This window comes from Anabrus simplex, chromosome 2 (genome assembly GCF_040414725.1).
Source record: "Anabrus simplex isolate iqAnaSimp1 chromosome 2, ASM4041472v1, whole genome shotgun sequence".
Lineage (NCBI taxonomy): Eukaryota > Metazoa > Arthropoda > Insecta > Orthoptera > Tettigoniidae > Anabrus > Anabrus simplex.
The window spans coordinates 750,127,895-750,140,953 of record NC_090266.1 but is presented as its reverse complement, the minus strand read 5'-3'; the positions used below and the strand labels follow the sequence as shown (position 1 = coordinate 750,140,953).

General features: G+C 41.8%; 1 protein-coding gene across 1 annotated transcript in view; it reads left to right on the top strand.

Moving 5' to 3' along the window:
* LOC136863094 (uncharacterized) overlaps nucleotides 1–13,059 on the top strand; it is a 324,692-nt gene that overhangs the window by 251,124 nt on the left and 60,509 nt on the right. The gene's annotated exons all lie outside the window — the stretch shown is intronic.

Here is a 13,059-nt window from a genome sequence, read left to right as displayed (position 1 = left end):
CCATTTGTGCGACTGAGGTATGGGGGTACCTTGTAATGACATTCAGTAAAACAGGGAACTTACCCTCGGAAGTAGGTAAGAATTCAATCAAGCTTGTTTTTATATTTTTCTATTTTGCAGGATCTGATCAATGGTGAGTTCTATGCTCTTTATACAGGGCGACTCAAAACAACACAGACAACGCTTAGTATGTTATGTGGGATGGCAAATTGATCGCATTCCAAACGGGGACCAATGTCTGGAAATGCATGATTTGAGCGCTGTTGGGCGTCAAAATTTGTCAACACTTCGGATATGGTGGTGATCATGTGTTCCATATTTTGTGAAGAAACCTCCACCATTAAAGTACGAAACGGGTTCGATTTGTCGACCTCCAGTCTAATTACAGAGCCTACAAACCAAACCAAACCCCATGGCACCACAGCCCTTGAAGGGCCTTGGCCTACCAAGCGACCGCTGCCCAGCCCGAAGGCCTGCAGAGTACGAGGTGTCGTGTGGTCGGCACGACGAATCCTCTCGGCCGTTAAACTTGGCTTTCTAGACCGGGGCCGCTATCTCACCGTCAGATAGCTCCTCAATTCTAATCACGTAGGCTGAGTGGACCTCGAACCAGCCCTCAGGTCCAGGTAAAAATCCCTAACCTGGCCGGGAATCGAACCCGGGGCCTCCGGGTAAGAGGCAGGCACGCTACCCCTACACCACGGGGCCGGAACATTACAGAGCCTACATCGGTGGTGCAAAGATTTGTGCACATGTACAGAGATTTTTGTTTTGTTTGGGGTACTATGGTATACGAAACTCTGCTTCATCATAGGAGGATCTTATCACACTAATCCATTCAGTAACTGAAATACTGAGCACACAACCACACGGTTGTGACCATGGGTGCCGATCTCTACACCACCGATAATCAAGTTGTAGATCGATATTTCGAACCCCCTTCTTAACGCACGAAATGATGCTCCTATTGGAGGTTTATTCACAAAATATGGAATGCACGCCCATCACTATAACCGAGTCATTGTCAAATTTTGACTCCCCACAGCACCCAAACCGTGCATTTACGGACATGGGTCCCCTCTTGAGATGTGATCAATTTGCCGTTCCTTACAACATACTAAGCGTTGTCGGTGTTGTTTTCAATCAACCATTGTTTAGATAGATAGATAAAGCCTTTATTAACCGTGGCGAAGTTAGGGCTCCTGGCACGCTCTTACAATACTATACTAAAAATACTATACTAAATACTATACTAAAAAATAAAATAGGCCTACTATAAAACTGACTGAAACTTAAAATACTAAGAACTACAAATAACATTAATGTTTAAGACAAAAATATATATACAAAAAAGGGAACTTCCTACATAATACAGATTTGAAAACCATTAACTTCAATACAATAACTCAAAGGAACGCAACATTGAAAATACTAATAACAAAAATATTAAAAATTTAAGTAATTCTTGTAGTACTGGATCAAAATTTAATACCGTACTGTAATTTCTACTAACTACTGTATGTGTACTTCTAATTGATAGATATTGATAATTTTAATTAAATTAGATTATCGAATCTGTTATTGGAATAAGTGTCCCGAAACTTCAAATAAGGCGCCATCCCAACAGTTTCTTGGAATGCTAACTTACCGTATACAGTAATAACGTGTGATATACTATCTCAGATGACTTCACTTAACTGGAGCTACTTAGAGGAAGCGTATGCATTGCAGTCTAGAACTAACAAGGTAGGATCACAAAGTTGTCGAATTGAAACAAAACTTTCAGCATAGAACGATAATGGGCACAAAGTAACACCGCAAAAAAGCCTATACATATGGAGAGCACGCGACATGGTTACCCTCTAGGAAAAAACCTTGCCTGTCAAAGTTTTCGGCAAAAGGAACACCACCTTGCATTCGATGACCATACAACCTAACACCACCAAGTACTGCCAGTGCCAGCCACTTCATTCCCTAATACAATCCATTTGCTTTACTCATGAAAGAGTGCATACATCGTATGATATGAGATGGAGCATTGCGTCAAACTTCATCACGAGTTCTTCAACTGTCAAGTTCAATCCTGGCTCAGTGCAGAGGTATTTGAAGGTGCTCAAATACTTCAGCCTCGTGTCAGTAGATTTATTGGCACGTAAAAGAACTCCTGCGGGAAAAAAAATTTCGGCGCCTCAGCGTCTCCGAAAACCGTCAAAATTAGTTAGTGGGACGTAAAAAACGATAACTATTATTATTATTATTATTATTATTATTATTATGATTATTATTATGATTATTATTATTATTATTATTATTATTATTATTATTATTATTATTATTATTATTAACTTTCAAGTAGCATCAATTGAGCTCACCTTTGCATCTGTATGCTTGTAAGGCTCCTGCATGTGAGCAATGGTATGGTATTGTACGTGACTATTTATCAAAAGTTAAGTCTTCTATGTGATAAATTTTTCAGTGCTTTGCAGTGAAACTCCTTAATATTGTGCGTCTGTGTTGACGTATTATGCGTCCTCCAAAACTTGAGAACAACATAATAACAAAAGTGGCACTGAATGTATGTTTGTTCGTGTACACAGTATGCATCTTCCGAGCCCTTAAGAAACATACGTCATGCTGTCTCTTAGGTGCAACCGTACTATAGCTTTAGACCACTGTATAGTAATTTACACATGTTGCTTTGAAGATTTGATAGTTGTACACCGAATGTTTGGTCTCCATTCTCATTGACATCTCCACGAACGTCTCCTGTAAATTACCAAATCTGAATGCTGCAACAATGAACAATTGAACAATGCCAATTTTTGCTGATGTATTCCTGAAATTGGACACACAGGTCTGTACGTCCTTCTTCCGATAAATGTCCGACTCGTTGGCTGAACGGTCAGCGTACTGCCCTTCGGTTCAGAGGGTCCCGGGTTCGAATCCAGGCCGGGTCGGGGATTTTAACCTCAATTGGTTAATTCCTACGGCATGGGGAGCGGGTGTATGTGTTGTCTCCATCATCATTTCATCCTCATCACGACGTGCAGGTCGCCTACGGGACTCAAATAGAAAGACCTGCACCTGGCGAGCCGAACCCGTCCTGGGATATCCCGGCACTAAAAGCCATACGACATTTCATTTTTCCGATAAATTAAACTATTATACTTACACCACCATTAGCGAAGACATCACGATACCGAGCAGAAAGTTTCTGCTTCCTCAAGTACACTGGCCTCCTCACCACATTCAGTATAATGCGCAGGGAATTTAACATCAGGGAGGGGTGGGGTATTAAAAGATAACGTGATACTCTTAGCCTTAGGACCGTTCCCATTTTCATTTCCTACCACGGCGAGAAGACAGTGCTTTCTTCTTTTTTTTTCAATTGACTTTACGTCGGACCGACAGAGATAGGTCTTATAGCGACGATGGGACAGGAAAGGGCTAGGAGTGGGAAGGAAGCGTCCAGTGCCTTAATTAAAGTATATCTCCAGCATTTGCCTGGCGTGAAAATGGGAAACCACGGAAAACCATCTTCAGGGCTGCCGACAGTGGGATTCAAACCCACATCTCCCGGATGCAAGCTCATAGCTGCGCGCCCCTATCCGCACGGCCAACTCGCCCGGTCAATGCAATCGTAGTGAACTCCATTTTATACAATATAAACCCGTGAATGACCGGGCGAGTTGGCCGTGCGGTTAGGGGTATGCGGCTCTGAGCTTGCATCCGGGAGATAGTGAGTTCGAACCTCACTGTCGGAAGCGCTGAAGATAGTTTTCCGTGGTTTCCCATTTTCACACCAGGAAAATGCTGGGGCTGTACCTTAATTAAGGCCATGGCCGCTTCTTTCCCATTCCTAGGCCTTTCCTATCCCATCGTTGCCATAAGACCCATCTGTGTCGGTGCGACGTAAAGCAAATAGCAAAAAAATAAATCTGAATGGCCCTATCATGTCATCTTGCTCCAATATCTTATTTGGGGGTTGCGACTGTTTACCTCTAAGAAAGTATCTGCGTATCTACCTTCTGAAGGTCTTACGCTACTTGCGATGGAGCATCTCTCGTGCCGAGAGGTGAACGAGCCTACTAATGAATTGCTTGTTTGTGCTGCGAATCAAATCCAAGGTTAATCACGCTCCCTACTGCTACCTGGCCTCTTACGTATACCTGTACCTTCTCTCGGAAATGACAACACATAAGAACATATAAATTATGCAGTACATCATTGCCAACACGTATCACCGTAATTGCTTAGCCTTGGTTTTCAACGCAATTACCTGACTTAATGTGGCATTATCTATACCCCTAATTTATTATACGTATCACGAAAGCATGTTAGGCATATACATTAGAGCTAATTGGGGAACATTAGCATATTCTTCGCTGCATTAGTCAAATGGGAATTGAAAAGTTATCTAGATATATTGATTAAAAATAATACAAAATTATTTGTTCCCTGCAGTAAACATCTGGACGACTGATAAGGTTATTTGAGCTGAAACAAGTTTTTGTTTTCCAGTATCGTGGAGCCGACAACTAGGTCTCGCCGTTACGACGCGACGTCACGAATCGACTTCAGAAGACAAGAGGTAGAAGTGTAACTGCACATGAAGTCCCAGTCACTGGTAGTTTTCTTTTACTGAGTACACTCGTTTTCTCCCAACTTTCTGGGAAAATACTATGGACAGATTTCTTCCTTCCTCTATATTCTAAACACGTCTACCGGCAACACTACACTATTTCTTATTCGCCATGACTAACCCGGGACCAAGGCGTGACGCTATGGAAATGAATATTACTGTATAGGCCTCTCGTTCGAGGTCGATCGCATTTATGGGTGTTCCCATTGTCTTCATTCGTATCACCTTTCAATCGTTTCGCTGTGCACCAAATCAACAGACACACTTACAATAAACATACAAACAACGTCGCCTTTCAGCATACAGTATAATTACTGGTTAGTTGGATTTACCTCAGCGATTGAAAAGACCAAACCGAACTCGATAGCTGCAGTCGCTTAAGTGCGCCCAGTATCCAGTCATCGGGGTTCGAGCCCCACTGTCGGCAGCCCTCAAGATGGTTTTGCGTGGTTTCCCATTTTCACACCAGACAAATGCCGGGGCTGTACCTTAATTAACTCCACGTCCGCTTCCTTCCACTTTCTAGGCCTTTCCTATCCCATCGTCGCCATTAGACCTATCTCTGTCGGTGCGACGTAACGCAAATAGCAAAAAAAAGACCAAAAGCCATTATTTACAAATAATCTCATTCTCTCGAAGAATAATTTAGGCTATGGCCTTCACCTTAATGTGAACCTTCAATAGACTTAGTTGTTTTAGTGAGCGATTACTGGCTGGAGATATTAGAGCCAATATTTTAAGCGATAATATTTTTTCTTCCAATAAGAAACAGCCGGAAATGTAATTGCCATCGGGAGTCGATTCCAAATCCCAGATATCCACAGATAGCATAGGAATGATGTTATTGTTTTTACGTCTCATTAACTACTTTTTCGCTTTTCAGAGATTCCGTGCCGTCGGAATTACCTCGCGCTGGAGTTCTTCTATGTGTCGGTAAATCTATCGAATCGACACTGGCCAACGTGGGCTAAGAAATCAAGCGATCATCTGTTTGATACAATCAGCCAGACTCACAGTAAAGAAGCAAATTCGGAACATTCCGTATCAAGTCGAACAAAAAGCTGTACAAAAATGAACTTGGACTTTTAAAAAAATGTTGACAATTTAAAAATAGACTTGCATGTGCAAAATTATCTGACTCCCCAACTACTTTCCGGCAAAATTCAGGCATGCTGTTTTACCTGGGACGCACAGTAATGTCATCTATCGGAGATGAGTGACAGCGGAAGAGACAAATAACATCACAGCAATGGTCAATGTAATGTTATTGTTAATCAGTTTTATGACCTTTCGATATTGTATACCTTCACATTTAGTTTTCTTACGACTCTGTGATATTAGGGCATCTAACGTAAAGGAAGTCCCTCCTTCCTTCCTGACTCCCTCTTGTCTTATTCTCCTTATTCCTTTACGATTTTTTCTTGGGCCGATGACTGTGCGGTTTTAAATATTAAGATAAAAATTTAATTTCGTGTGGCTATTTCTAGCCGAGTGCAGCCCTTGTAAGGCAGACCCTCCGATGAGGGTGGGCGGCATCTGCCATGTGTAGGTAACTGCGTGTTATGTGTGGTGTGTTAGTTGCAGGGATGTTGGGGACAGCACAAACACCCAGACCCCGGACTATTAGAATTAACCAATAAAGGTTAAAATCCCCGACCCAGCCGGGAATCGAACCCGGGTCCCTCTGAACCGAAGGCCAGTACGCTGACCATTCAGCCAACGAGTCGGACAATCTTAAGATAATCATGACAAAAACCATCACCAGTTAACACGACTGAACAATATTCCCATAGTAGCAATGCTCGGCGTAGATATGGACTAGTCTACAAAAGTCTAAAGTCATGAATTTTACTATCATAGTCGGTATGTTAAAACTGTACACGACATAAATTATTGGAAATTTTATTCTTTATAACTTTTGTTATGTGATACTTTTTGACAGGACCAATAACGTAGATATTTCAAAACTAGCGAATGTACCCGTGCTTCGCTACGGTATTCTACATTGTATTCGAAAATCGAATTAAATAGTGTACATGCAGTAAATAAGATTGTTTTAAAATTGCATGTCTCTTAGCGTTATCCGAGAAAGAGCATGGGGAGGTCCCCGTACGTTGTTTCCAATGTAAAGTGTTTGTTACGGATTTGTGATATAACGGCAGGCTCACTTGCCTACTGCCATTCACAATCGAGTTGGGGAGTTTACATTATAATTGCAGGCCCCATTGCCTACTACGCGGACAGAATCGATTTGGGGAGTTTTCATTAAAATGGCAGCCCCCTTTCCTACTTCCAGACAGATTACAGTTGAGGAGTTTCTATTATAATGGCAGGCAATTACCCTACTATCACTCGAAATTGAATTGTGCAGTTATCATTATAATGCCAGGCCCATTTTCCTACTGCCAGCCAGCTTACTGCCAGTCACACCAAGTTGGTGAGTTTCCATCAAAATAGCAGGCCACTATGCCTGATGCCAGTCACATTTTAGATGAGGACATTTCTTTATAATGGCGGGCACCCTTGAGTACTGCCAAACACAATCGGGTAGGGGAGTTTTAAACAAAACTGCATGCTCACTTGCCTTCTGCAAGTCAAATCGAGAAGTGAACTATTCATTACAATTGTAGGCCTTCCTTACTAATGACAGTTACACAGGAGTTGGAGAAGGAACCCTTTCCTACTGCCAGTCAAAGTCGGTGTGGGGAGTACTGATTACAATAGCAGACCTACCCTTTCTCGATCGCTTCAAATCGACATCAGTGAATATATATAGATCGACATACGAAAGTATATGCGTGTTTACAATATTGAAGACCTTCATTTACAGATTAACTGCTACTAAACGTACGTCATATCGACAAAGGATTATACCATAAGACACGCCGGATTTAGTGGCCTAAATGGCTGGTCCTATGATTTTGTCATCTATTCTTGGGTCAGATTGAGTTAGAAACGTGGAACAGGGTAAAGGTTTTGTAAGATTATCTCACATTACATTACTTTCCGGATAATTATGTGACAGCTACATACATAGCATTTGGCTGACATATGGCTACTGGGTGGGCCAATTTTCGTGAAGAGTTTGATGATTCTGTATTTGATATAAGTAACTGAAAGTATGAATTATGAATGTGAAAATTACAAATTGACTTAACATCGATTAATAGAGAGAAATCAAACGTAAAAGGGATACAGATCCGGCAAAAGTCATCAGACCAAGGTTGTAGATCATTCCAAATTGAACGGAGATTGTGCAATCCGTTATGTGATAGGAATTTCCGAAGGTCTGCACCATCATTAAAATTGCCTGCATATTTCGATATTCTTCGCGGATAAAAAGTGAAAAATTTAATGATCTTGGATGTTTTCCGTTTGTTACAGGCTAAAACGTAGAATTTTGTCAAATTTCATGTATCTTCTTTTTCTTCTGGCAGATTATGCCGCAATCTGGATTTTGGGCGAGGTGGGTAAAAATTAGGACTTTCAGGAAACTAAACCAAAAATTATGGAGATGGTCATTATTACCCCTTAAACGGAAAGCTGTACGAAAATTTCGCCAAAATAGTCAGTGTAGAGGCACACAGTCGTTACGATTTGATTTATATAGATAAGGAATCTGCTCCATGTAAAACACCTTTTGGGCTATATCCGCTGGACTTAACCTGCAAAAGTGACCATTCATGATATCTCCCTTATTAATCCTCCTGACGAAAAAATGCACATGAAAAAAAAAGGTTTAAAGGTGGAATTCCATCACGTTTGGTCGATTTCCAGTCAGGTTGGTCTTGTTCTGTATATATTGTGGAAGAGTAAAATCACCATTTCGGTTCCCTATAAACCGCCAGTCCATTCCGGAAAATGAAATGTTATTTACGTTTAAAACCTACCTTTGGACAGGTGGATGCTAAATATAAATTTTGGTTCGAATGTTTTCAGTAGTTTTCAAGTTGTAAGGAATACGCTTTACACGCACCCGCTCGTGAGTTAAGTCTCCCTTATTAATCCTCGTATCGAAATGATGCACATGAGAAAAAAGGTTTAGAAATTAATTTCTACCAAGGTAGGTAGATTTCCATTAAGTTTGGTTGTGTATATTTTGTGGAAGTGCAAAATCATTGTTTCGGTTTCGTATAAACCCCCAGTCAGTTCAGGGATTTAGAAACAATATTTGCCCTAAAACCTATCAAGGAGAGGTGTATTCTAAATATGAATCTTGGTGGAAATACATCCAGTAGTTTCTAGCACTCGCGTACATACGGCCTAATTAAGGAAGAAAATAATACAGTTAAGAAAGTCGAAAGTAATAGAAAATGGATTATAACTGAGGACAGCCGGATAACGACAAATATGTAAATGCCAAGTGAATGTATTGGAAAATCAAATGCCCCTCAATAAATTATGCTAGTGTGAGTTATGGATATAATAAAGCGGTAACAGAAGATAAATTTAGGTCCAGTGATTCTTAGGTACACAAATAATAAGATGATGACTAATGGTGTTATTACTTAATCTATTCGAGGGCGGTTATAACCTCCAACGATATTCCGCCAATATCCCGCAGATAGGCCGATTGACGCCTCTATTGAATTCTACCCTAGGAACAACCACGAATTTAAAAGCATGATGAGGAAAATGGCAATACGTTACTTCCCTGCTGGCATGGAGTCAGAGACGTTGCCATGGTAACCTGTAGGTTCGTTGTCGGTCTGTCGGTCACTCAATGCAGAGCACGGTACCAGCAGAAAATTGTAAATTTCTCCGTCATGTGAAGAGTAAGGTAAATTATGAACAAAACGAAAGTTGTTTATAATGAAGAGACGTTTCACGTACGGTAAACGAAGTTTACAGAAAATCAATAATATAAGAGAAAATGGAGGAAAACCATTGTGGTTTTCATATAAAACCCCGTCTATTCAAAGATTTTAAAATGATATGTATATCGACACCTTCCCCGGGTTGAGTATACTCTAAATATGAAGCTTGGTTGAGATCTATCCAGCCGTTTCGACGTGATGGTGGGAAAACCAGTCTGGTTTTCCTATAAACCCCCGTCTATTCAAAGATTTTAAAACGATATGCATATCGAAACCTTCCCCGGGATGAGTATACTCTAAATATGAAGTTTGGTTGAGATCTATCCAGCCGTTTCGACGTGATGGTGGAACAGACAAACAGACAGACAAACAAACAAACAGACACGAAAAGTAAAAACCACCGATTCGGTCTTGAGTTAACCAAAAACGGATAAATATCTGAAAAATTGGCAAAACAAAAGAAATTACAGACAGCGGACACCCTACAATTTTATTTATATAGATTAAATTTTTGGCTCCTTTCCCGAAACTAACATTTCATCCAACGTGAGTAGTATAATAAGCGGGTTCGGCCGCCGCCTCCCCCTCCGGCCTCCCAGGGGCCCCTCCGCCTCCCGCAGGAAATTTGAATTTTGGCGGGAAATTTGAATTTTGGCGCGATATTTGAATTTGTAAACAAAGCCACGTGCTTTTTGACAGCTGTCATCGACAACAACGCATCGCTAACCTCACTGCTGCCATCTTGACGGGCCTAAACCTCAGTGGTACCAACATAACCTAACTAGCGCGAGATTTGAATAGGTAAACAAACCCACGCGTTTCTTGACAGCCACGTGCTTTTTGACAGACAACAACGCATCGCTAACCTCAGTACTGCCATCTTGACAGGCCTAAACCTCAGTAGTACCAACTTAACCTCACAAGCGCGAGATAAACAAAGCCACGTGCTTTTTTGACAGCTGTCATCCGCCATCTTTAAACTACAGAGCACCGTGCTGCCCTCTTTATCGCAGTAGCTGCAAATTCGTCACCTGTCATCGGCAGTGCTGCCATCTTGGCGGGCCTAAACCTTAGTGCTACCAACTTAATCTAACTAGCGCGAGATAAACAAAGCCACGTGCTTTTTTGACAGCTGTCATCCGCCATCTCTAATCCATAGAGCACAGTGCTGCCCTCTTTAGCTACTTACCTTTGAAATGTGGTACGTCACAGCTGTCATCCGCCATCTTGCATCGCAATCCTCAGTGCTGCACCCTTTAGCTAGATACATTTGAAATGTAGTGGCGGCAATTTGAAAAATTCTTTATGGTCTTGTTTGGAAACAGCTTTTTTTGACAGCTATCATCCGCCATCTTTAATCCAGAGATCAACGTGCTGCCCTCTATAGCTACTTACCTCTGAAATGTGGTACGTCACAGCTGTCATCCGCCATCTTGCATCGCAAACCTCACTGCTGCACTCTTTAGCTAGATACCTTTGAAATGTAGTGGCGGCAATTTGAAAAAATTCTTTATGCTCTTGTTTGGAAACAAACCTATACGCTTTTTTGACAGCTATCATCCGCCATCTTTAATCCAGAGAGCACCGTGCTGCCCTCTTTAGCTACTTACCTTTGAAATGTGGTGGTGGTAAATTCTACGCGCTCTTGTTTGGAAACAAACCCATGTGCTTTTCTGACAGCTGTCAACAGCCGTCTTTAATCCAGAGAGCACCGTGCTGCCCTCTTTGTGCCGGTGGCAAATTCCACGTGCTCTTGTTTGGAAACAAGCTCACGTGCTTTTTGACAGCTGTCATCCGCCATCTTGCATCACAAACCTCAGTGCTGTACTCTTTAGCTAGATACCTTTGAAATGTGGTGGCGGCAAATTCCACGTGCTCTTGTTTGGAAACAAAGCCACGTGCTTTTTTGACAGCTGTCACCCGCCATCTTTAACCAACAGAGCACTATGCTACTATCATGCGGGCTGCTCTCTGTAGTAGCGGGCAATTTGAAAAGTTCTGTTAGCTGTCATCCGCCATCTTTAATCAAGAGAGCACCGTGCTGCCATCTTTAGCTAGATACCTTTGAAATGTGGTGGCGGCAAATTGAAAAATTCCACGTGCTCTTGTTTAGTAAACAAACTCACGCGCTTTTTGTCAGCTGTCATCCGCCATCTTACATCGCAAACCTCTTTAGTTGAAAAATGGTGGCGGATAATTTAAAAAGAAAAATTCTACAGCAGCCATCTCTCGACGCTAATTGCACAAGATGGTGGCTATACATGACTCCTTAAAGGTGCTTATGCAAGATGGTCGCTATACATAGGTTCTTATGAGACACCCTTGGGATGCTTGCGCAAGATGGCGGTTATACAAGGCTCTTTATGAGACACCCTAAGGATGCTTGCGCAAGATGGTGGTTGCTCTTATGTGGCGGCTTAAGGGTCCTTGCACAAGATGGCTAGAGACGCCCCTAAGGATGCTTGCGCAAGATGGCGGACGCAAGATGGCGGCTATACACGACTCCTTATGAGACGCTTTAAGGGTGATTGCGCAAGATGGCTGCCGCTCTAGCTTAGAGGCTAACGTGTCGTGCTAGTTCGATTCATTAAATTTGGGGCTGAAATGCAAAATGTTAAATATCTCGAAAACGGTGCACCGTAGAGCAAAACGGACAAAATTGTTCTGCCTAACACGTAGGTTCGCAGTATGAGGAACAAGAAGAACATAGTCTAATGATGGGATCGACGGTTCGATTCCCACTTAAGCCCTTTGGCATTGGCAGCTATCTAATTCTACAAGATGGTGGCTGCTCTTATGAGGCACAAGATGGCTTGAGACGTCCTAGGGATGCTTACGCAAGATGGCGGACACAAAATGGTGACTATACATAGCTCCTTATGAGACAGCCTAGGGGGGTGCTCGCACAAGATGGCGGCTACTCTTATGAAGAAAGCTAGCTTAGAGGCTACTGCGCAAGATAACGGTTGCTGTTATGCATGCGGTGGAGAGCAAATTGAAATTCTATGTGCTTAATCAACAGAGCACCTTGCTGCCCTCTTTAGCTGAAATGTGGTGGTGGATAATTTGAAAAATTCTTTTGACAGGTGTCATCTTTAAACAATGGCGACTATACATAGGCTGTTAAGACCTTATCATTCTCCTCCTCCTCCTCCCCCTCCTCCTCCTCCTCCTCCGCCTCTTATGTCAAGGCATAGCTTTATATCGAACAAGTTTAAACCTGCATCGCGAAGGCAAGCGTGTGCAGCGATAACATTATTGTACATGTTTAGACTTGCGAAACATAAGAAGAGTAGAATCAAACGCTGTACTCGATACAACATGTGATCAGAACATTGATTGATGTGTTCAGAACACAAAATAAGTGATCAAGACTAGAATCGAACACTGTACTCGATACAACATGTCAGGGGATACCCTTGTTCTAAGAAGATCAGATTGAAACATAACAAGACTAGAATCGAACACTGTACTCGATGTCGTTAACTTCAACATGTGATTAAAACATTGTTTGGTGTGTTCAGAACACTACATAAGTAGAATCGAACGTTGTACTTAATACAACATGTTTTTGGATACCCTTGTTCTAAGAAGATCAGA